Here is a 25,079-nt window from a genome sequence, read left to right as displayed (position 1 = left end):
GGATTATTGTATTTTTTTTAAATCACACTTTGAAAAATATGGGAGAGCTGGTGATGTTGGTTAGTGGAATATACTGGAACAATAGAATAAAAACATGAAAAGAGACTACAGATGAGTACTACTGAACATTTTTAACAACAGCCATAGTTCTGTTAAAATTCAAAACTGAAGTGCACCATTCCATGTACTTGTATTCTATACAATTGCTAATAAATATTTAATCCATGCTCGTTTCTACTGCCTGGCCTAGTGTGATCAATAGTTAATGGACAGGTATTACAACTGCTGATATTACATAGTGTGAATCTTCTATAAATACTGTATCTTGTTTTTCTCATAGATTCTACTAACGTTATACTTTTAGGAAAGTGAACAAAGGCATATTTTAGTAATGGGGAAAATATTTTCTATGTCCCAATCACTTTCTTTTAAAACAAACTAACTAGAGCTCTTCTTTATTGTTCTGTTTTTGTTTTGTTTTTGCTTTTTTTTAAACGGAAAATTCACTTCCACCAACTGTGTAAAAGCATGATTATCATTGTTGGTTAATTTGAACTCATCCACTTTATTATCCACTTGGTAACAATATTGTAATTATTAAAACAAGAAATTTCAGGCAGAGTATTTAATCCTAATTTATTTCTACCTGAAATTATAAACAGAACAAGTGAATTCAGTACAATTTTAATTCCTAGATATGGCAAATATGTAGGAATTAAATTGTACCCTGGAGAGAGAATTTTAAGAGAAATTCCAAGTTTGCCAGTTGATTGCATACTTTCCAGCTTAAGGTAAATTATACTCCTAACAAAATCATCATGAAACCTAGCATTCATTTAGTACTTATTCGGTTTTAGTCAGATATTGTGAAAGTTCTGAAATTTTACTCTACTTGCAAGCAGCCAGTAAGCCTGGTAGAGTTTTATATTCATGTATTGACAGAAGAACACAAGACCACTGGGTCAGAAACATATACAGTTAATCCTATGTACAGCAAAAATAACAGGCAGAACAATACCATATAGTGTTTCACTGTGCCCAATTCCCACAGAGACACTCTGAGGACCTGTCACCACAGCAGAGGAAGTTTGAATTCAGAAGATTCTAACCTTTATTAGAGCTGTTTGTGACCTTCCCATCCTCCCTTCTAGAGAGATTGAGGTTACTCATTACTGTGGAATGTAAGTAAGCACATTCCCTCCGTGGGAGAGGAGGATGCTTCTCTAGGTTATTACCCAATAATGTAAGCAAATGTTTGAAGTGAGGGGAAGGAGATGGTTTTATCTTCAATATCCTAGGATGACTACAGATATCTCCAGAAGTATATACTATCTCTAACTTCCAATTCCAGTTACTATTCAAACATGCGCTTCTCTCAGAAGTCAAGACACCACACAAGGTATCCATGTAGAACAGTATCCTAAAAAGGTGCAGCATAATTTTTATTTGTTTTCTAATTGTAACTATTATAATTGTAGCCTTCCCCCCACCCCCACATTTATAGGTAAAGAAAATAAGAAGACATAAAATTTAAATTACTGTCATAAGACCACAGATTTAAGACAGTTTTCATTTAAGCTTTATTCTCTGTGATCTTTCAGCAGCTTTAGCACCTGCTATAGACTGAATTTGTCCTCCCAAAATTCATATGTTGAAGTCTCAACCCCAAGTAACTCAGAACGTAACCAAATTTGGAGATAAGGTTTTCAAAGAGATTATTAAAGTAAACTAAAGTCTTGAGGGTTGGCCCTAATTCCATCTGACTGGTGTCCTTGTAAAAGATCAGGACACACAGAGACACCAGGATGCATGTACACAGAGGGAGAGCATGTGAGGACCCATCAAGAAGGTGGCCTTCTGCAAGCCAAAGAAAGAGGCCTCAGGAGAGACCAGCCCTGCCAACACCTTGTTGGACTTTTAACCTCCAGAACTGTGAGAAAATACATTTTTCTCTAAGCTATCCAGTCTGTGGTATTTCATTAATAGCATACCTATCAAAATAATATAGCTTCAGATATCTCCTTCTTTAGACACAAATACCTGTAGAAATTTAGAGATGGAAGTGCTGGGCATGTCATAAGAAAATGTGGTTAAGTTCTGAAGATCTTCAGCAGGTAAAACTCAAGCAATTAACTACATTCAAGATAAGGTTCTCTGCTTTAATATATCAGAACATTCATACTATCAGAAACCAGAGGCGTTTTGTCCTGGGGACCATTGCCTTAATAAAGAATAAAATGATAATTATTAGCCAGCAATAGAAAGTAGAGAGATGAACACTACCAAAGGAAGTAGAAAGATGAGACTCTCTAACCACCATTGCCTTAGACACTGTAAATATAGTCCAGATAATTTTCTACTACCTGAGACCTTCATTCCCTCATACAATGCCTCGAGTGCATGCAGTAAATCCCTAAAAACATCTGAGACTTTTGTTAGCTCTTCCCAGAAAGGCTCAGGCAACCAGTGGCTAACTAATAGAATGAACTGATGCCCATACCCCAGAATAATTAAATAATGTTTTCTAGGTGGAACATAAATATCATTATATCTTAAGGCTTCCCTAGCTGATTCTCATGACAACAAGCACTGAGACCACTTGGTTAGAATCTCCCTATCCACCTATATCTCTTGTAAGGCAAGTATTTCCCAAATATCAGAGGCTGCTGCTTTTCCCATACATGGTGTTATTTCTACTTCCTGGTGATATTCACATTTCCAGTTTGTGACTCTGGTCAAAGACTCACCCTGAAATATGATCAATCCAGGCCTCGATATATTTTATTCATTAAGGAATGCAGGGAATTATTCTATTTTGAAAAGCCAGTTTCACATGTGGCAGCAAGATATATGCTAACTGATGTGCTTTTCTCCCTTGGATCTAATGACCCTTTCAAATGAGGCCTTGAAAAATGAGAATGGCATTGCCCAGAGAAGAGATTATAAACAGAATTGTTAAATACTAAGTTTTTAAATTAAAAAAAATATAAAAATAAAAATCTGCCATATAGTTGTAAAGCAGAAAGATATAGGAAGTTATTCCACTACTTCTAGATCATACATACACTCCTTTGAACTGTGAAGAGAGAGGGAGGGATAGTGTGTGGGGATACAGAGTCAGAACAAGGTATATGTGATATTTAAATTATAATCTCTTTACATTTTTGTTTTGTTTTGCTGTTTTTGTTTTAAGGTCTCGTCTTTTGGAGTGGGGCATTGTGGAAGGTACAACTCTCCTGATGTTTAGAGAAATGATTTTAAAGGAGACCAGTGCCACAACTTTAAGTTAAAGCTTCTCCTGTGTCATCATGGGGACACTGCATGTCAAATATGAGCAGGCATAAATATAATTTCTAAAATTCCTGCAGTTTCTCATCAGTAGTGTAGGATAAGAATGAACATTTATAATCCCACTTGCCCACACCCAAATGAACCACAGAAATAAACCAAGGGTTGAGAGAACACAAACAGGAAGCTTCATAGGGGCTCTCACTGTCAGACAGAGGTGACATAGCAGTCGAAGATATGAAGGAAACCATCCCAACTGGGAATCCGATGAGGACAGTGAGGGCAGCTCACGGATCTTTTGTTAGAAGATCCTAAAAACTCCACAGAGGGAGGAGTGGGCAGGATGAGAAAGGGATGACTTAAAAAAAAAAAAAAAAAAGAAATACCTGAAAACTTACAAAAGTTAGGAACCAGAAAGAGTTTCATTTGTGTTTGCTTTTTAACCAGGAAAATTAGAGGGAACTTCCAGTTACGGAAGAATAAAGAGGTCAGGAAATTGTCTCTGCCAAAAGCAAATTTATATGTGAACCAAGTTGTCACCGATATCTGTTTCAAGATTCTAGCAATAGGCCAAAGAAAAAACACAGCAAAAAAAGCAGCAGCATTTATTTATGAGCTACTGATGATCTTCAGGTAACAACAGTGGGAGGCTGTGTCATTATTTCTAGGGCTGTCCCCACACTCCAACTCCATGTCAGTCAGCGTGGTAATTCTACCAGTGCTGGCTGTGAAAACTAGAAGCTTCCTTGGCTGAGGAAGATGACATAATTTGTTTCAGAGAAACAGAAGTCCAACCCCAATGGTATTACTAATAAATGTAGCAAACACAATTGGAAACAAATACAGCTTAAGGTGCCAACATGACTGCAGTGAGTGGAAGTTCACTGGCCAATCAAAACTTTTGGCAGAGTGACCCTGGAAATAAGAGCCATAGTAGTCTTAGACATGGTCTCCCGTATTCCTGGCTTAATGCGTAGCTATGTATACATGGAGAGAAGATCCAAAAGGGCTTCAAAGCAAGATCTCCAAAGCAACTATGGCTCAATGGGAAAATATGCACATGCACATGAAGACTGGACGGAGCACGGTGGAAAGACATAAAATTGCCTTACGTTTGGAAATACTCTCCAATCAGGTAAAACAATCCATAGTGAGACAGTAGAAGACTTACTGGCTTTAGGTTTGAGCACACCCTTTCACCAATCATTGACTGTCTACTGAACTATGCAGCCACAGGTACAACTGTTAAGAACTGAGGCTAAAAAAATAAAACTAGAATAAAAACAACTGAACAGGGCCGGCCCGGTGGCTCAGTCAGTTAGAGCTCCGTGCTCCTAACTCCGAAGGCTGCCGGTTCGATTCCCACATGGGCCAGTGGGTTCTCAACCACAAATTTGCCGGTTCAATTCCTCAAATCCCGCAAAGGATGGTGGGCTCTGCCCCCTGAAACTAAGATTGAACACGGCACCTTGAGCTGAGCTGCGCTGAGCTCCAGGATTGCTCAGTTGGTTGGAGCATGTCCTCTCAACCACAAAGTTGCCAGTTTGACTCAGGCAAGGGATGGTGGGCTGCGCCCCCTGCAACTAGCACTGGCAAATGGTCCTGGAGCTGAGCTGTGCCCTCCAGAACTAAGACTAAAAGGACAACAACTTGAAGCTGAACAGCACCCTCCACAACTAAGATTGACACACTGTTCCCCAATAAAGTCCTGTTCCCCTTCCCCAATTAAAAAAACAAAAAACAAACAAACAAAAAAACTGAACAGAGTACTCAGTGATCAATCACACACTACAGATGAGACAGAGGACATAGATTAAGTCCAGCAAAGTTACAGCATAAAGCAAAGCAAAACAACGAAAATTAGCAATGGCAGTTTAAAAAAAACTTTTCAGTTAAAAAAAAAAAAAAAAAATCAGAATCCCAAAATGCTGCAATATGTTGTAGAAAGGTTCAGTTTCCAACACAAAAGAAAAATAAATAAATAAATAAATAAGAGACATGTAAAGAAATAAAAGAATGTGAACCTTACTCAGGAAAACTACTAGATAATAGAAATTTTCTCCGATGGGCCCAGATATTGAATTTTGCAGATTTCAAAACAGCTATTACACCTAGGTTCAAATAATCAAAGGAAACAATCCTTAAAGAATTATAGAAAACACGAAAGTGTTTCAGTATAAAGGTAATATCAATAAACAATAGAAATTCTACAAATATACTAAATGGAAATTCTAGTGTAAAAAAGTAAAAACAATCTGAAATAAAATATTTTCTAGATAGGCTTAACGGCAGGTTTGAGATGGCAGAAAAAAAATAAATAAATCTGAACCTGAATATAGAGCAATCAAAAGTACATAATGTGAAGAAGAACAGAAAGAAAAAAAAAAAAAAGATGAAAGAAAATAAATAAAATGTCAGAGACCTGTAGGATAACATCAGGAGTGTCAACATAGATGTATTGGGAGACCCTGAAGCAGAGAGAGAGAGAGAGAAGAAGACAGAGAAAAAAAATGAAAGATAATGGCACACAACTCCCCATATCTGATTTAAAAAATGATACCAGAGAAGTTTATAAACAAAGAGATCAACACCCAGATATAGAATAGAAAAACTGTTGAAAGCCAAAAAAAAAAATAATAATAATCAAATCAAAGGTAAAATCTTGAAAGAACAAAGAGAAATGCAATTCACCATTTATAGGGCACAGAATTAACATCTGAGTCTTCATCAAAACCACTGGAGTTTAAAAAACGATAGGATGGTATGTTCATAATGTACGTTTATATTCTTCAGAAAAGGTGAAATAGAAGTATTCCTAGATAAACAAAAACAGTAATAAATCATGTCTAGTACACCTGTCATTCCATATATAGTAAAGAAAATTGCCAGGTTGAAAGAAAATTATACCAGATGTTAACACAAATACACAGGAAGAAATCAAGAGCACTGAAAGTGATAAATATGTGGGTAATTGTAATTTTTTTAAAATATGCCTCATCTCTTTTAAAAAATATGCATTGTCTAAAAGGCAATAATTATAACACTATTTTTCAGATTTTAAATATATAGGTATTATATGAAAATTATAGCACAAAAGACAGTAGAGAAGGAGTTATTTTAGAGGACAGTTGCTATATTTAACAGGAATTAAGCCAGTATTAATTGGACACAATTCCCATGGGTCTCCCTCATTCCCATATATTTTGTTATCAGAGACATGTCTTTGTCTGTGCTAGACTCTCTTTTCGGGAATATTTGTATAGTGAACAGCCTTGAAGGTTCAGACAGTGCCTTCCCACTGGAGCAAAGCACAAGCAAGCTTATTGTCCTATATATAGGATCCTGGTAAGCTAACCTCATGGTTTCCTTCCTATAACAAAACTCACTCTGTGTGCAAGTGTCACATAGTTTTCTCAGTTTGCCCTATTGGAATTAGGCCTCAGGGAACCAGGGCATGTAAATGCTAATATTCTGGCTTCCAATATTACTGTGACTAATAAAGGTTTTTGCTTCCGACCTATGAGTCCTGTCTCCTGTGGGTATCCATGAAATAGTTAACGGCTATTTGTTACTGAAAGTAGGGAAAAAATATTCAAATGTATACAGTTTTTGAAATTAGCTTGAAGTAGATTCTGGTAAGTTAAAATACATTTTGTAGTCCATAAAGCAATCACAAAGAAAAAAATTAAAAATACATTGTTAAAAAAATCATCAGGGGAAAGAAAATAAAAACTAAAAAACAGTAAACACGAAATCCAGGAGTAAGAGGAATAGAGGCAGCAAAAAAGACATGAAAAATAAAATTAATAAATGATTAAGAACACTTTAGAAAGAAATCCAAACATACTGATAATTACATTAAATGTTCTTTGACTAATCACCCAATCAAAATGGAAGATGAAAAATGAAAAAGATTTAATGTGTGTGTCTACAAGTAATACACTTAGATCAAAGATACCAATAGATTGAAAATGAAAGGATGGATGTAGGTATACAAGCAATAGACTGACCATAAAAAAAAAAAAAATGTGAGCAGCTATATTGATATAGAACATAATAGAATTTAAGACAAGAAATATTACTAGAGACAAAGATAAAAATTTAATAATGATAAAAATGTCCATGTATTCACATAAAAGAACAATTATAAAAGTATATGCATCTTAGGATACGTATCTAAAAATATATGAGGCAAAGATGTACAGAAATGAAAGGATATAGATAATTTAGAAATTTTGGTTGGATTATTTCAATACCACATTATCAATAATTACTAAAACAACTATATGTAAAAAAAAATCAGCATAGATACAGAAGACTTGAACAATACTGTTGCATTGTACCTAAGACTTGACCCATCAGCTCTAGAATATAGCACAAAGCAAAACATAACATTCTTCTCAAGTGCCCATAAAATATTCTCCAGAATAAGACCATATGTTATAATACAGGACTCAACTCGAAAAGATGAGATAGATAAATGAATCTAGTAAAGTAGCAGGATAAAAAAATTAATATTCAGAAATCAGTTGCATTTGTATACACCAATAATAAAATATCAGAAGGAGAAATTAAGAAAACAATCCCATTTACAAATGCTTCAAAGACTATAAAATACCTGGGAGTAAATTTAACCAAAGAAGGAAAAGATCTGTACTCAGAAAATTATAAGACACTGAAGAAAAAAATTAAAGAAAATAAAAATAGATGGAAACACATACCATGCTCATGGATAGGAAGAATTAATATTGTTAAAATGCCTATACTGCCTAAGGCAATAGATAGATTCAACACAATTTCTATCAAACTACCAAGGATATTTTTCACAGAAATAGAACATATAATCCTAAAATTTATATGGAACCATAAAAGACCCTGGATAGCCTCGGCAATCTTGAGAAATAAGAACAAAGTGGGCCGTATCACGATACCTAACATCAAATTATACTACAAGGGCTACAGTATTCAAAGCAGCATGGTACTGGCATAAAAACAGACACGTAGATCAATGGAACAGAACAGAGAGCCCAGAAATAAATCCATGCCTATATGGTCATTTAATCTACGAAAACGGAAGCAAGAATTTACGGTGGGGTAAAGACAGTCTATTCAATAAATGGTGCTGGGAAACCTGGATAGACACATGCAAAAAAATGAAGCTGGACCACCTCCTTACACCATATACAAGAATAAATTCAAAATGGATTAAAGATTTAAATGTAAGATCTGAAGCCATAAAACTCCTTGAAGAAAATATAGGAAGAAAGTTCACAGATATTACCCGGAGTAAGATTTTTACTGATATATCCCCTTGGGCAAGAGAAGTAAGAGAAAAAATAAACATGTGGGATTACATCAAACTAAAAAGTTTTTTTCACAGCAAAGGAAACCATCAATAAAACAAAACTGGATCCTACTCAATGGGAGAAGATGTTTGCCAATGAAATATCCAATAAGGGGTTAATATCCAAAATTCATAAAAAAAATTCACTCAACTCAACTGTAAAAAAACAAACAATCCAATTAAAAAATGGGCAGAGGACATGAAGAGACATTTTTCTAAAGAGGACATACAGATGGCAAACAGACATATGAAAAAATGCTCAATCTCACTAATCATTAGAGAAAAGCAAATAAAAACCACAATGAGATACTACCTCACCCCAGTCAAAATGGCTATCATTAATAAATCAACTAACAAGTACTGGCAAGAATGTTGCGAAAAGTTAACCATTGTGCACTCTTGGTGGGATTGCAGATTGGAGCAGCCACTATGGAAAACAGTATGGAGGTATCTCAAAAACCTGAAAATGGAACTACCTTATGACCCACCAAGTTCACTCCTAGGTATCTATTCAGAGAAATCCAAAACTCTAATTCGAAAAAAATTTATGCCCCCCTATGTTTATTGTAGCACTATACCAAGCACAATAGCCGAGACATGGAAACAACCAAAATGCCCATCGTTAGATGACTGAATTAAGAAACTGTGGTACATTTATACAATGGAGTATTACACAGCCATAAAGAAGAATGAAATCTCACCCGTTGCAACAATATGGGTGGACCTGGAGAATATTATGCTAAGTGAAATAAGTCAGACAGAGAAAGACAAATACCATAATATCTCACTTATATGTGGAATCTAAAGAAAAGAATAAATGAATGAACTAATCAGAAACAGTCTCAGAGATATAGAGGAAAAACTGAGGGTTGCTAGGTGGGGGTAGGGATAAGCAGGAAGTGAGGGGATTAGAAAGCATAATCAGTAACCATAAGATTGCTACGGGGATATGAAAGTCAATTTGGGGAATGTAATAAATAATGTTGTAAAGATTTTGTAGGGTATCCTATGGACACTTGTCTCATTAGGGAGACCACCTCAGGGATGATGTAGATGCCTGATCACTGCACTGTACACCTGAAGCTAAAGCTGAATAATAATGAATGTCAAGTATAATTTTATATGTATAGGTATATATATATATATATATATACATACATATATATATGTATATATGTATATATGTATATATACATATATACATATATACATATATATATATATATATACATATATACATATATACATGTATATATATATATATATATATACATATATGTATATATATACATATATACATATATACATATATATATATATATATATATACATATATACATATATACATGTATATATATATATATATATATATATATATATATATATACCTATACCTATATATATATAGTTACAAGAAGTAGAGTACAGCATTATGAATAGGGACAGTGGAAATGTAATGGCTGTATGCAATGTCAGAGGCGTAGTAGATGGGGGCAGGAGGGTTATCACTGTCTCACTGTGTGAGGAATATAAATGATAAATATCTAACTATTACATTGTTCTGTACATGTGAAACTAATAATAAATAAAAAAGGATGAGATAATTGAGAATATGTTTTCCAAATATAATATGATTAAATTAGAAATAACAAAAGAAACAGAGTTGGGAAATCTTTAAATATTTGGAAATTAAGCAGTGCAATTTTAAACCAGGGTATAGTTAAAAAATTCGCAAGAGAAATTAGAAAATAATTTGAACTAAATTACAGCAAAAACAATATGTCAAAATTTATTGGAGTGTGCTAAATAGTATTTATATATGTATAACTTTAAATGTTTCTGTTAGAAAAAAAATAAAGGTCCTTATTCTGTAATATAAACTTCAATGTTAGGAAAACAGACAAAAAGCGAGGAGCAGAAAACTGAATTCAAGCAGAAAAAAAAAAAAAATTGAAATAATGACCATCTAAGGAGAATTCAGAAAATAAGTAAAATCAATGATACTGAAAGATGATTTTGAAAATATAACAGAAATGGATAAAACAGTATTTTAGACTAACTAAGGTAAAAGAGAGAAGACAAAAAAATTACCAAAATAAGGAATTTGGAAAAGCCATTACTGATGGTCCTACATAATAATTTCATAATAATTAAAAGTATTGTAGGAAAATATTATGATCAATTTTATGCCAACAAATCAGACAATTAGAGTGAAACAGACAAATTATTAAAAAGACAACAATTATCAAAACTGACTCAAGGAGAAATAGAAACTCTGAATAGACCTAGTCCTAGTAAAGAAATTGAATAACTAAAAAAAAAGTCTCATGGATTAAACTCTAGACCCGTATTACTTAATTGGTTAGTTTTATCAAACATTTAAGGAAAAGCTAATGCCAATATTCGACAAACTCTTGGAAAAAGAGTAAGTAGAAATGCTTTCCAGCTCTTTCTATGAACACAATATTGCCCATATATCAAAACCTGACAGAGATAGCACAAGAAACTGTAGAAACTATAGAAACTACATGAACATATTAGATGCAAACTGACAAAATACCAACAAACTAAATCCCACAACATATAAAAAGTATTAATATCAGGACCAATTGGAATTTTTCCGGGAATTCAAGGTTTGTTCAACATCTGAAATCAGTTAAATCACCACAACAATAGAATACAGGGTAAAAACACATAATCATATCATAGTTACAGGATAAGCGTTTGACAAGACACACACATTAATGATAAAACTCAAAACAAAGTGAAAGTAAAGGAACTAACTAATCTAATAAAATAATTTATAAAAAAACCTCTCTCTAATATTCTACTTAATGATGAAAAACAATGTTTTTTCTCTAAGATCAGGAACTAAGCAAGAATGTTTGTTCTTATTACTCCTATTCAAAAATTGTAATGGAGGTTCTAGCCAGATAATTAAAACAATAAAAATAAATAAAAGGTACCTATACTAGAAAAGAAATAAAAATGTCTTTATTTGCAGAAACATAATCCTGTATGTACAAAATTTTAAGGGACCTACAAAGAAACTATTGGAATTAACTATATTTAGCAAAGTACCAGGATACAAGATCAGTTAAATAAATTAATGTCTAGATTATAACAATACAAAAAAAAAAAATAAAGAAAGAAAAACAAGAAAAAAAATCAATTTACACTGGCATGAAAAAGAATAAAATATTATAGAATAAGTTTAAGAAGAGAAACAAAATGTGTACACTGAAAACTGCAAAACATTGTGGAGAGAAATAGAAAATTAAAATAAATAGATATTTCATTATCTTAATTTGAAAGACTTAATTGGTCTCTCCAAATTCATATGTTGTTTCAATGCACTCCCTATAGAAATTTGAGCATTTTTTCTTCTGCAAAATTGAAAGCAAATCTTAAAATTAACATGGAAATACAAATAACCCAGTATATTAATTAAAATATTTGAAATATAAAAGCATTTTTACTGTAAATCTACATTAAATAAGATATGGTGGTATTGGCATAAGGATAAATGCAGAAATCAGTCAAAATGAATTGTGAATTTAAAAATAAGCATATTTATGGCTAATTGTATTTCAGCAAAGATGCCAAGACAATATAATGGGCAGATGATTTCAACTAATTGCACTGAGAAAATTGAGCATCCATTTACAGAGAAATATATTTAGAAACTATCTCACATCATAACAACAGTAAAAATTCAAAATGAATCAGATGTTTAAGTATAAGTGCTAAATCTATAAAATTTTTAGAGGCAAACAAGAGAAATTCTGTTTGATTTGGGGTTGGGCAAAGAGAGTTCTTAGGTATAAAAACAAAATCACAATCCATACAAGAAAAAATGATAAACTGAACTTCATTAAAATTAAAAACTATTGCTCTTCAAAAGGCATTATGAATTTATAAGAGAAGTTATAGATTGATAGAAAACATTTGCAAATCCTACATCTGATTATAATAATTTTATCCAGAATATGTAAATAACCCTACAACTCAATATTAACAAACCAATAAAAAAAAATTTTGAGTAGACATTTCACCAGAGAAGATATGTGAGTGACTAATAAATATATATTTAAGGAAATGCAAATAACAGTGAAATATTACCATACACCACTAGAATTGTTTTTATCAATGAGTTATAATATCAAATAGTATTTGCATGGATGTGGAGAAACTGGCAGTCTCCTACACTGTTGGTAGAAATGTAAAGTTATGCAAATGAAATAGCAAATAAGCAAATAAATATGCTCAGTTAAAAAGGCCAAACAAAAAATGTTCCAGAATTCGTGTCATGCGGGAGACCCTGCTCGCTGCGCCATTTGTCGTGCGGGGAGGCCTGCAGGGTCTCTGGTCCCGCTCCCCACATAACGCAGGATATGGTGAGGCCAAAAAGGAACACCCACGGAGCCATAGGTAGGGGAGTCATACCACTACGGTCTCACTGGAGGCTGGGTTCACTGGATGTGCGACCTGCTATCCGTTTTGTCTGCAACCCACCGGCGACTCTCTTTCACTCTCCTCCACTCTCCTTGGCTCTCCTCCGTAGCCGCAGCAGTTATATTAGCGGCTAATTGGCTAACTGGCTACAGCTGACGGCCAATCAGCCACAGCTGACGGCCATCTACTACCCGAGCCAGCACTCCTCCACGTGAGGCCGAGAGCCTGTAAACTACTTTCTGGGGCTCTGTCCCCACAATTCGTTTACAGGAAATTTCAGAAAAGGCAAATCTATAAAGACACTATGTACATCAATGGTTGACTGGTGCAAGGTGTAAGAATAGTGACTGACTGCAAATGTGCATGAGGAAAGTTTTTGGGTCATGGAAACGATCTAAAATTGGATTGTGGTATTGGTTGCAAAACTCTGTATATTTAATAAATATCACTGAATAGTACACTTATACTTGGTGAATTTTATGGCATTGAAAGTTTACCTCAATAAAGTGATTTTGAAAAAAAAGAATAGGCATTCATGCTACATCCTAAGTTTAATTACAAGAAAATTTTAGATTTATGTGACTAAAATTCTGTCAGTGACACCACTAATACTACCACACCATGCCTAATATTATTTGGTACTACTCAAGATGCAAATCCCTTTGGTTTTGTATCATTTCTTGTTAATCTCTACTCCATACTCATAACGTCCTCTTCCCTAACACAAATTCCACTGCCCCAATCTCACCTAAATCTTTTCATGATTCCTTATGAAGCCACAGTTCTGTGTAAACTTCTCTAGATCCAGAACCTCATCACTGAGGGATCTTGATTATTCTTGTCTTCATTGAAAATGAAGGGCCCTGTCTCCTGTGTGTCCCTGTGAAGTAAAGGAACTTCCTCCTCCCACATCCCAGGTACTTCTTGCTCCCTGCCATTTCCACAGTATTACATTTATGCTGTTTTATACAAACTTTGGTTCTCTAAGGCTTATCTATGCTGTCAGAACTCACCCGTATTTTATTGGGGGGAAAAAAAGATCCTTACACACTTTTCTTACTTTTGTCATTAAGCATATTGTCTATAACACCTACCTGGAGTTCCTATTTCACCAATTACGTGAACTCATCAGAACTCTACTCCTTTGATTCTTACATATTTCCCTATCATCAGCTCTTCCATATTCAGTTTAGGCCCAATTTCCATTATTTCAGCCACTGACTTGTCATTAAGCTATAGTCCCACTGTGCAATTTCCTTTAATCATACCACTCTCTCCACCCTCAGCAAATCCCAAACCTGAATTAGAGGAAATAACTGACTTCACATTTATCAGAGAAAAATAACCCAACTTGACAGATCAGTCCCAGTATATGTCTTTGGTTCCTAATGTCACCTGGGTTTTCCTTCATCATTGAAATATCCTTTCAAGTTATTGCCAATTCCCATTCTCCAGAGAAATTATTTCAAACATTATTTTCTGTTGTCCTCATTTTCAACAAAATTTTTCTTTCAAATTCAGCAAATATAAAGTGAATGGAAATGCTCAACTTTCTGCCACCAATATTCAGTTATCTTTTCTCCTTATTACAAAGAATTACCTTTTATAGAAACAATAATCATACTCTTTTCTCCTCCTTCTTCAGACATGTTTCTCAGCTGATTACCTTCCTTTGTACTCTGTCTTCAGCCCCACCCTTTCTTTGGATCCTTCCCGACTGCTTGAACATGCTGTATTTCTTTTCATTAACATACCATCCTGCATCTCATGTCCTCCTACAGCTATGCGACACCTTCTGTCTTCTTCCATGCACAAACTCCTCGAATTGAAATGAATTTGATTGTCACTGTGTTCCATTATGACACAACTCTTTTTCAGTATTGCTGTTCTGCAAAATCGCTTATCTAATTGCTACAAAATTGTAGTTATTTTCACTAAAACAAATATTAAAGTATCCCCATATAAACAATTGAATATCATTTAAGCCTATTGACCACTTATCTTCATGGAAACTATTGCCCTTATTCCTTTCTTCCTCAGTGACCACTATTTTTTTTTTCCCCAGCCTCTATCATTTCTTCTTAAGCAGCAGAACTCCTCACTTTGACTTACATGCAATAAATAAGGAATTAGAAAATATTTATCTTGCTATCTTACTCTCTGTGTATGTATATATACTTATTTCTCATTTTAATATTGCAGAAATGATACGTCTGTCTAATCCAAAGCTAATTCTTCTCTCTCTAGAGTAGGGCTACCTTCTCCTATTTTCCAGGAACTCTAATCCATCAATCATATCCAGTTTTCTTTTTAACCTGCATCTTCCTTCATTGGGACTCTCTATCACCTTAGGTTATATTCTTCTCATCTAATTTCAGAAAGCCTCCCTCCATCTTGAAACCCCCTTTCAACACTTAACATGTCTTGTGTCCTTCACAAATAATGTTTTTCATAACATATTCAACTTGCTGTGTCCATTCTTCAATTTTACATCTTAGAGTCACAAAATTCTTGTTTTTACTCTAATGGCTTCTCTAAACCTGCATCCACTATGACTGATTTCATTTGGTACTTCAACAGCATCTTATATGTGGTAAATAGCACTTTCCAGGGTTCTCCTTTTGTTCAGAACAGCCTTTTTCAATCTCCTTTACACACTTCCTTTACTGATTCTTCAAGTATTAGTCATCTCAAGATTGTGCTTTCAATACTGTTTCCTTACCTTCTTATCCAGCCTCTGCAGTACATAGCACCCATGTTGATGTCTTTAAATACATCACTTACTGCTGATTCTACAGAAACTAATGATGTTATGATATTTGTGCTACATTTATGACCCATATTTATAACTGTCTATTGAATAAAATTACTGAATGTCCTACAGTAAAGGCATTTCAAATTCAAGATGCCTTAAGTTACTGTTTAACCCTAAAACTGGCTCTTAATATTTCCCCAATCTTGTTTAAGCATGTAATAAATCTCCAGTTATTCATGATTTTTGCTCTATATTATTTGCTTTAAAAAATATATATATATATATATATATATATATATATATATATATATATATATATATGTAGAGAGAGCACAGTGATGAGATATTATATAAATATATCACATACATATTTTATATAAAATAAATTATAATGCAGTATGCACTATAAATGATATACACACAGCAGTGTGGCTGTGCTTTAGTGTGGTTTATTTAATTCACAAAAAAATCGTTCTGTTACTCAAATGCTTACATTCTTTACTCTAACTTTCTGCTTTCCTGTGTTATTGCAAAGCTTCAAGGAATGGCAACATTTTGTAACACAAAGTTCTAATTTTAGGACATGACATAAAGTCAATTGAATTTCATAGGGTGACTTTGCTTTAATTAGATTGAGACAATTTATTTTGTGGTTAGAAATAATCTAATAAATAATAATGTACAATATTTACCATCCTATTATCTTATTTTCAAACAATTTTGTGTACTGAAGTTCAGGTTGTAATAACATCACATATGTGAAATGGGGAGGGTGTAGTTCACCTTAATTTTTAATATAAGAAAGAAGGCTTTTATAATTATGTTTGTTTAGGATGCAATGATTATGCCTCATAAGAAATTAATTTAGTGGCAGATCATATCAACACAACCAGTGTTAAACTATTTCATATTAAAATAACAATGGGGTAATTAGATGATAGAAATGTACTGTGGCTTAAATCCATTCCTATTAGTTTTGTAAGGTGGCAGGAGGAACTCAGACTTCTGATGGCATTTTATATCTATAATCTATAACAAGAATTTGTATTCTCTAAGGCTGTTGAGAATCTGCAGAAATATATAGACACAATGTTCTTTAAACCGCTAGGTTACAATTTGGTCTTTAACTGTATGTTCTTTTAAAATTCTACTCACATATTATCATCATTGAATATTGCCTTCTATATACACTAGAAATCAAAGAGTCTTACTTTGGGTTCTTAAGCACTACATCACAAATGGTTCACAAAAATTCCATTTAGCCATATCTGTCTACTTTATGCTAACAAATGACAGTAGCTTTGCAGAATTTAATATGGCTTTATGTTGTACTCAGTTTCCTATTGCAAACAAAGAACTATATTATACAGTGCTAGAAAATCCTCCCAATTATGCTAGATGTAAACTTAATCTGAAGTTAACATCCAGAGTTAGAAAATTTATCAGGAATATATACATATAATCATCTGTGCAAACAAGGACCTGGGAATTTTGCCAGCTACCTAAGATTTGACATTCTTTTGGTGGTATTTAAACCTACTTCTCACTTTAAAAAGCAAAAATTACTAACATGTCTGCCACTATGGAATATTTTAAACTCATTTATGTCCTATGCCCACATTATATTCAGATACCACCACCAAACCCTCCAGCCATCATCCACAGACCTGACACAACCCACATACACCCCCAAGATTTTCTCTCTTGGCAACTTACTTTTAGTTGTGTTAACTGGCTCAAATTAAATATATATATATATATATATATATATATATATATATATATATATATATATATATTATATATAAATTTATATATATATATATATATCAAAACCAAAATATTCAATGTATTCTAAATAAATAATGTTAGTGAATTTAAGTGAATATTTCACAATATTATTTCACAATAAGTGAAATACATCACCAAATTTCAAACGTGGTATCGCTAATTAAATTATTTTAAGAGTATTGATACAAGTACCTGTTGTGAATTATCAAATTACTTAAACCACCTTCATCTGTACAAGATTATTAGGAAAGGACATGTATATGGGTAGAAGTAGAACATAACCTTTCCATTTCCAGAGGACATACATTTGATAGTTAAAGACTTAATTTGAATAATAGCTTTACAAAGAATATATAACCATATTAGCTAATTTATTAACAAACTAAATGTACTTATTTGAAAAATATAACCTTAATCCATTAGTTACTACTGTCCTCATTTAAGGTATAATATATTACTGTTCTTGAATAGATCAAAAGCACTTTTCATGTTCAAATTACTGGTTGTACATATTCACCTCCAACTATCCATTTGATTTCCTATTTCTTCCTTTATGATCTTATATTCTCTCTTTGTTCAGTACAAGAATCAAGCTCTCATTATGCTTTGACAGAACCTGGAGATCAAATAAGGCAATGCTTTAAACCTTTCTCCTTCCTTTGCCCTTTTAATATATGTATTAAACTCAACACCTCATTTCCCCCCAGCTTTCAAGCTCAGTTAACTCTACTTCAAAAATTCCACCTTCTTGTTCACACACACATTCTCTTAGACCTTCCTTTAAAATTTTGTCCATATCTTGAAATTTTCTTTTAAGCAATGTACACAGGACCTGTTAACAACAAATACATACCTAAATTAATACTCTTTTTATATTTATTAAATGTATTGGGGTGACTTTGGTTAGTAAAATTATATAGGTTTCAAGTATACATTTCTATAATACAACATCTATATATTGTGTGTTCCCCACCCAAAGTCAGTTCTCCTTCCATCACCATATATTTGACTCCCTTTACTCTCGTTACCATCATCCTCCCCATTTACCCTCTGGTAACCACTACACTATTGTCTGCATCTATGAATTTGTGTTTGTCTGTCTTGGTCATTTGTTGTTTTAAGTTTTATACGTCACACATACACTTTGATCCATGCTTTTTCTCTACCTAGACAACTAATCTGGTCCAGATGTACAGAACAAGTCAATGTTTCAAAATCACCCAGAGTGTTATCAGATTTTGAAAGTAATCATTGCTATCTTAACTTGACCCTGTGATATATATAATCAGGGCATAAAAGTGATTTCAAAAGGAAGAGCACAGTGAAACCTGGAGACATCCTTTTCAATAAATATTATATGTAGTTAATCCAAGTATCACCTGGGTGCTGACCTCAAATAAAACAAATAGGTTCAAAGATTAAAAAAAATAACAACACATTTTTTTCTTATATTTTAAAGAGGTTGATTTGACTGTTTATCTACTACATAAATACTTTATCTACAAATGAATAGATTTTCACACAAAATGTATAAAACAATTGATGACAAATAGGAACAGAACCACTTGCAAATTCATTGGATATAGACCTACACAGGCTCATAAACCTTTGATTCACTATTAGTTTGACATAATTTGAAAAATTGCACATGTACATTAATCTATTTCAATAACACAAACCTTTCATTAAATATCAATAATTAAGCCCATGATAAAATTATTTTATTTATAATTAAGGGTAATTAAAAGTAATGTAGTAGAAATTATTTTATATGATTTGAGCAAGAATCCATTATTTATGAGTTAGTGAATTATCTTTCAATGCTGTAACTTTTAGCCATAACATTATCTGATGTTGATATTCACATGTGGATAAAATCAACCAAATATATAGTTCTTTTAATTTTCATTATGTTGGCCTAAATCATCTCAGACACATAAACTATTAAATAGCTTTATTTTTAATTTACATGCATTCCACTTACCTGCTGTAAACTAATTCATGTCATATTTCTGAAGAGTAGTTGATCTGATGTAATACTGTGTACTCTCAAAACATGTCATACTTCACTGACTAGCATCCTCAGGCCTTATGACATATTGATAATTGTTGTTAATGATCATTATTCAATTATCTCAATTATCTTCCTTCTCCAATGGACTAAACACTCTTTTTTTATTGTTTGAATTAAAGTTTATTGGGGTGACAATTGTTAGTAAAGTTACGTAGATGTCAGGTGTACAATTCTGTAATACATCATCTATATATCACATTGTGTGTTCACCATCCAGAGTCAGTTCTTCCTTCCATCACCATATATTTGATCCCATTTACCCTCATCTACCACCCCCTCCCCCTTGCCATCCCCCTGGTAACCACTAAACTATTGTCTGCATCTATGAATTTTTGTTTCTGCATTTGTTTGTTTTGATCCTTTGTTGTTTTCAGTTTTATATACCACATATAATTAAAATCATATGGTTCTCTACTTTTTCTGACTTATTTCACTTAGCATAATAATCTCAAGAAGCATAATTCTATTGGGTTTGGGCATCATTTTACCATTGGTATTGACCATGCTTAGTGAATTAAAGTAAGTAGGAATAATAACCACAACATTAAACCGTGGGAAAACAGCTTTTTGGCGGGGGTGGGGGGTGGGGAAAAGGTTTTAAATACACTAAAACAGATTCTCAGGAATTAATCTTTGAAGATAAAAGTTCAAAGATGTTATGTTTTTACTGTGTTTGCATTTTAGGCATTGAAAATTATAATAACATTAAAATCAGCCACACTACAAAAAATTATCTTCTCAGTTAATTCTTAATTATTTTCAAAGCTTAGTAATTCTCAAGATATAAAGGTAAAGTCTGTGTCCCACATAATAAATTACTTTTTTCTTTACATTTAGTTAGCACTTATTAATGTTCTAACTGCTCATTTTTTGAAAATCTGTTAAAAGATCTGATAGACCATGACATTAATTGTACAGTTCTTTAAAGGCAAAATATTGTCTTAATGAAAAACAGCATGAGTTTACTGTTTTTCCCTTCTCTCATTAATGAAAGAAAAAAAAAAATCACCTGTTAAAGTAATTAAACAAGGAGGTAGCTCTAATGCAGGGGTGTCCAAACTTTTTTCAACGTTTTTCACCAAGGGCCATATGCGGTAAAATACACAAACAGCCGGGCCACTCACTCAAGGTGAAGTACGTATTGCCTCACCTGATTTATTTAAACTAAATGTATTTTTGGAATTTGCTGTGGGCCAATAAAAAATGGATCGCGGACCGCAGATGGCCTGCGAGCCGCAGTTTGGACACCCCTGCTCTAATGCCTTGGTAGTTGACCTAAGCAAAAGAAAACCTAAGCCATAGTCAATGCTTCCAAATCCATAAATTTAAGAACACCAGTTACAAAAGCCAACTATGTTTTCCCAAATAAGGAAACTGCTTAAGCTATAAACAATCAATGTCCTTGCTTAGCTTCCATGACTTCTCTATAAAACCTCCACTCTGGCTCCAGTCTGTGGAGCACTTCCAACAATCTTTGGTTTGTCACTGTCCAATATCAATCAATGTATGCTGAAATAAACTCTTGAAAACATATAGTGTGCCTCAGGTTACCTTTTAACACACCTATAACTTCTGATCATCAAGCTATTTATTCAGTATTCCATCTGCAAAGTATCAATAATTACAATTTAATAATTATATCAGCAGGGTGATTCATATATCTACCAAGTCCTGATAATTATTTAAAGTTATACTACCAAAATAGGCCTCTGAAAATCTTTGATTAGACTAATTATTTTATGTACTATTTAAGTTTGCAGAAAACGCTACACACAGGCTTTAAATATCCACAAACAGGCCCAGGTTTCACATTTACCAGAAAAAAAGAGAAAAAAGAATCTTAGTGTGGCAGAATAGAGGCAGATGTTATGTCAGCTTCGAAGCTTGACCAGTTCCACACAGTGTAGTTACCACAATTTTAATGGAAGGAAAAACAGAAATAAACAAACTGAATCTTCATCCTTCAAACTACAAATGTGGTCAGAAAGAGTATTTTCATGTTGGAAATATCCTTTAGCCCTTGTGACTTTATAAAAATTATGCTGTTATTTTGGTGAATCATGTTACTAAGATTTGCGTATATATAATTTATTTATATTACTCAATTTTATTACATAATTCATGTATTCATTATATATGTATGTATGTATTATATGTATGTGCGTGTGTGTGTGTGTGTGTGTGTGTGTGTGTACATATACAAAATTCATTTAACACTTACAGAATATTTCCTATATGCCAGGTCATATGCTAATGTCTGGTGATTCAAACGGAAGAGACATTCATAGTCTATACTTTAATTCTGTTTAAATCCAGCAGAATAGATTGCTTTCAGTCCTAGTATAGAAACCTCTGATATAAACTTTTGATGCAATGATTAGAATAGATAGATGTAAAGCCAAGTATTGCATTTTATTTTGCATTCCTAGTCCCTCAAACACAAATTTGGAAGGAAATATGCAAAGTTGATGAGAAAATTGCTCATTTTCATATCAGTGCTCTCTACATTAGAGGAAACTGAAGAACTGACAAATTCATTACAGTGTTTAGTTAAAGTAACATTAATTATACAGTTTTATTCAAATTGTTTCAATAATTCATTTGTAAGCATGTGGTATTTTAAGTTCAAAAAAGTCTTATTTTTAGAGGTACATAGATGATTGTAAAGATTATAGTTCACACATAAAGGATCTGCCAATAAACTCACAAAAAGAACATTGAAGAGTAGAAGTCAATATACATTGTCTTCAAAATTCCAATGGAAATATATTTGAATCTAAATTTTAATCCACTGTAAACATAAAACATAAAACTGAAAACAACAAAAGAGCAAGAAAAATGAAGAAACAAAAATCCATAGACACAGACAACAGTTTAGTGGTTACCAGAGGGTAAGAGGGGAGGGGGGTGGTAGATGAGGGTAAAAGGGATCCAATATATGGTGATGGAAGGAGAACTGACTCTGGGTGGTGAACACACAATGTGATATATAGATGACGTATTACAAAATTGTACACCTGAAATCTATATAACTTCACTAACAATTTTCACCCCGATAAACTTTAATTAAAAAATAAATAAATAAAACCTTCAAACATGTAATTCTCCAAAAAAAAAAAAAAAAAAAAAAGAAAAGAAAAGAAAAAGAAAAATCCTCCTACAGATTATTTTTAGTAAGCACTGGTGAATATCATCTGACAAAAAAAGGCAGGAAAGGAAGGTATACAACCAAAGTTGGAATAATTCACCAGAGAAAAAAGGTAAAGGAAATTTCCAGGACTATGAGTAGAGAAAGTCCTAAGGTTGAGAGCTGAGCAACAAGCCCACAATGAATTCAGAACACACCAAAAAGAAGGATTTCAATAGAAACTCCTCCATCTCCAGATTGAAATTAACCTGATATTATCTGATATCAGTCTCTGTATTAAAATTGTAATTCTTTAGTATTTTTTCATATGAATTCAAATAGAAAAATATACAAAAATTCAGATTACAAAGCCTCAAGTGAATGTTATATAAGAGAGAAAATATAACCATATCACACTAACACAATTAATATAGATATAAAAATTAAACCCTGAATATTTATCAAAAAAGTTACATAATATACAGAGAAGATGGGTCATCAAGTAGTGTGTCTGGGGGTGGGGCTGAAGGAGATTTTGTGTTAGGTAGACCAAATGCTAATTTTCCATAATAAGAGTCAATGATTATTTCCAAAACTGAAAAATCAGAAAATAACACAGTAGGTTTTTTGGTGAGAAAAATGGAAATGAATAAAATATAAAACAAATAATAGCCTAGTAGCAGTCAACTTTAGAATGGAGTAGCAGCCCATATATAATTTTGTTTGTTTGTTTGTTTTTTGTTTTGTTTTGTTTTTTGAGAAAATTATGTTCAGTCATTCTTATTGGGAAAAGCTTCCAGATAAACATAATGAAATAATGCATTCTTTGGTAAATATATTATAATTTATAGCATATGACAGGTCATCAGAAATTGAGGGAAATGAACTGAGTTTCCACGCTATGATATAGCAATACTCAATTACTGTGGAGTAAATAAAATCCTACAAGAGCAATATAATGAGGCTCCTAGTTTGATGAGAGATATTTTGGTTTGTATGTTGGGCAGAAGGATAGTCTACTGTATGTTTGCCTGAGTTTTGGTGTACTGAATCTCACCTATTCTTTGTATGTAGGTAAAACTCTCAGTAAACCTGCCAATACGTACCCTTAGGTTGGCTGTAGGTGGAGGGTAGAGGATGGGAATATAGGGAGAATGGAAAGATAACCTTCAATTGACAAATATTCAGAGGTAGAAGTGGCAATATCCATGTGGTTTATTTTACCTCTTAGAAGCTTAAGTGAGAGTGGATAGAAGAGTGACAATGGAATAACATTTTTGTTTTATCCCAACCAAAACTTACAAAGAAAGATGTTTTAAATATACTTTTGCAAAAATGTGCTATGTTCTTAAATGCCTAATTCCTTCTTTTATACTCTTTTTATATATAAACAACAGTATACCTCCAGTGTCTAACTCACCACCTGATAAAAAACTAAAAATATAAAATGTTCCATTAAAATTGTCAGTGTTTTATAACACAAGTGATTAAAAGTAGCAGATTAAAGTGCTTGTTACTTTGCATCTTAAATAGGTCTTGGGGGGGAAAAACTCATTAGAAATCTCCCTGGAAATAAACTGTTGAAAACTGTTACTGACTTCTTCCACTCATGTAGTTGTTTATATGAAGTGGAAATGAAAACAAATGAACAAATAAATTTTAAAAATCTGATAGTCTTATAGGAAACTGGCAACTGTAATGTAGCATATATATGTTGCAATAACTTTTCGGAGTTTATAGAGTAACAGCTTATAATGTAGCTTCTCCAGTTTATTTCTCATACTCTAATCTACAAATCTAAAGTATTTTTTTCATCAAGTTTTTTTTCACATATTTTTTTTTAATAAGGCGAGTGAGGCTCCATGAAGTTAAATAATCTTCTCAAGATCAAAGAATTTATGATATCAAGTATAACAACATGAAGCTAATGGTCAAAGAAGTTATTCCACACAACTGTAGTTTAGCAGAAGTAATATTTCTGGTAAAACACCTTTGTACGTTCTGGCCAACTAAATCACATCTGAAACGCTTGTTTAAGAAAATTTGGCAGTTTTCCCTGTGAAATAAAAATCATCACTTAATATTTGTATGTCTTATTTTCTTCTATAAGATTTGTTTAAATATTATTGCCTCTTCCATATGTCCAGTAATTTATACATTTGGAATTTCATAAGCTGTCACATTAGCTGAATCAGTCGCACATGAGAATCAGAAGAATGCATACAGTTCTCCAGACTGGGTGCGC

The sequence above is a fragment of the Rhinolophus sinicus genome, chromosome 16 (genome assembly GCF_057876585.1).
Source record: "Rhinolophus sinicus isolate RSI-liver-muscle chromosome 16, RSI-T2T, whole genome shotgun sequence".
Taxonomy (NCBI): Eukaryota; Metazoa; Chordata; class Mammalia; order Chiroptera; family Rhinolophidae; genus Rhinolophus; species Rhinolophus sinicus.
This window is presented reverse-complemented; position numbering follows the sequence as displayed.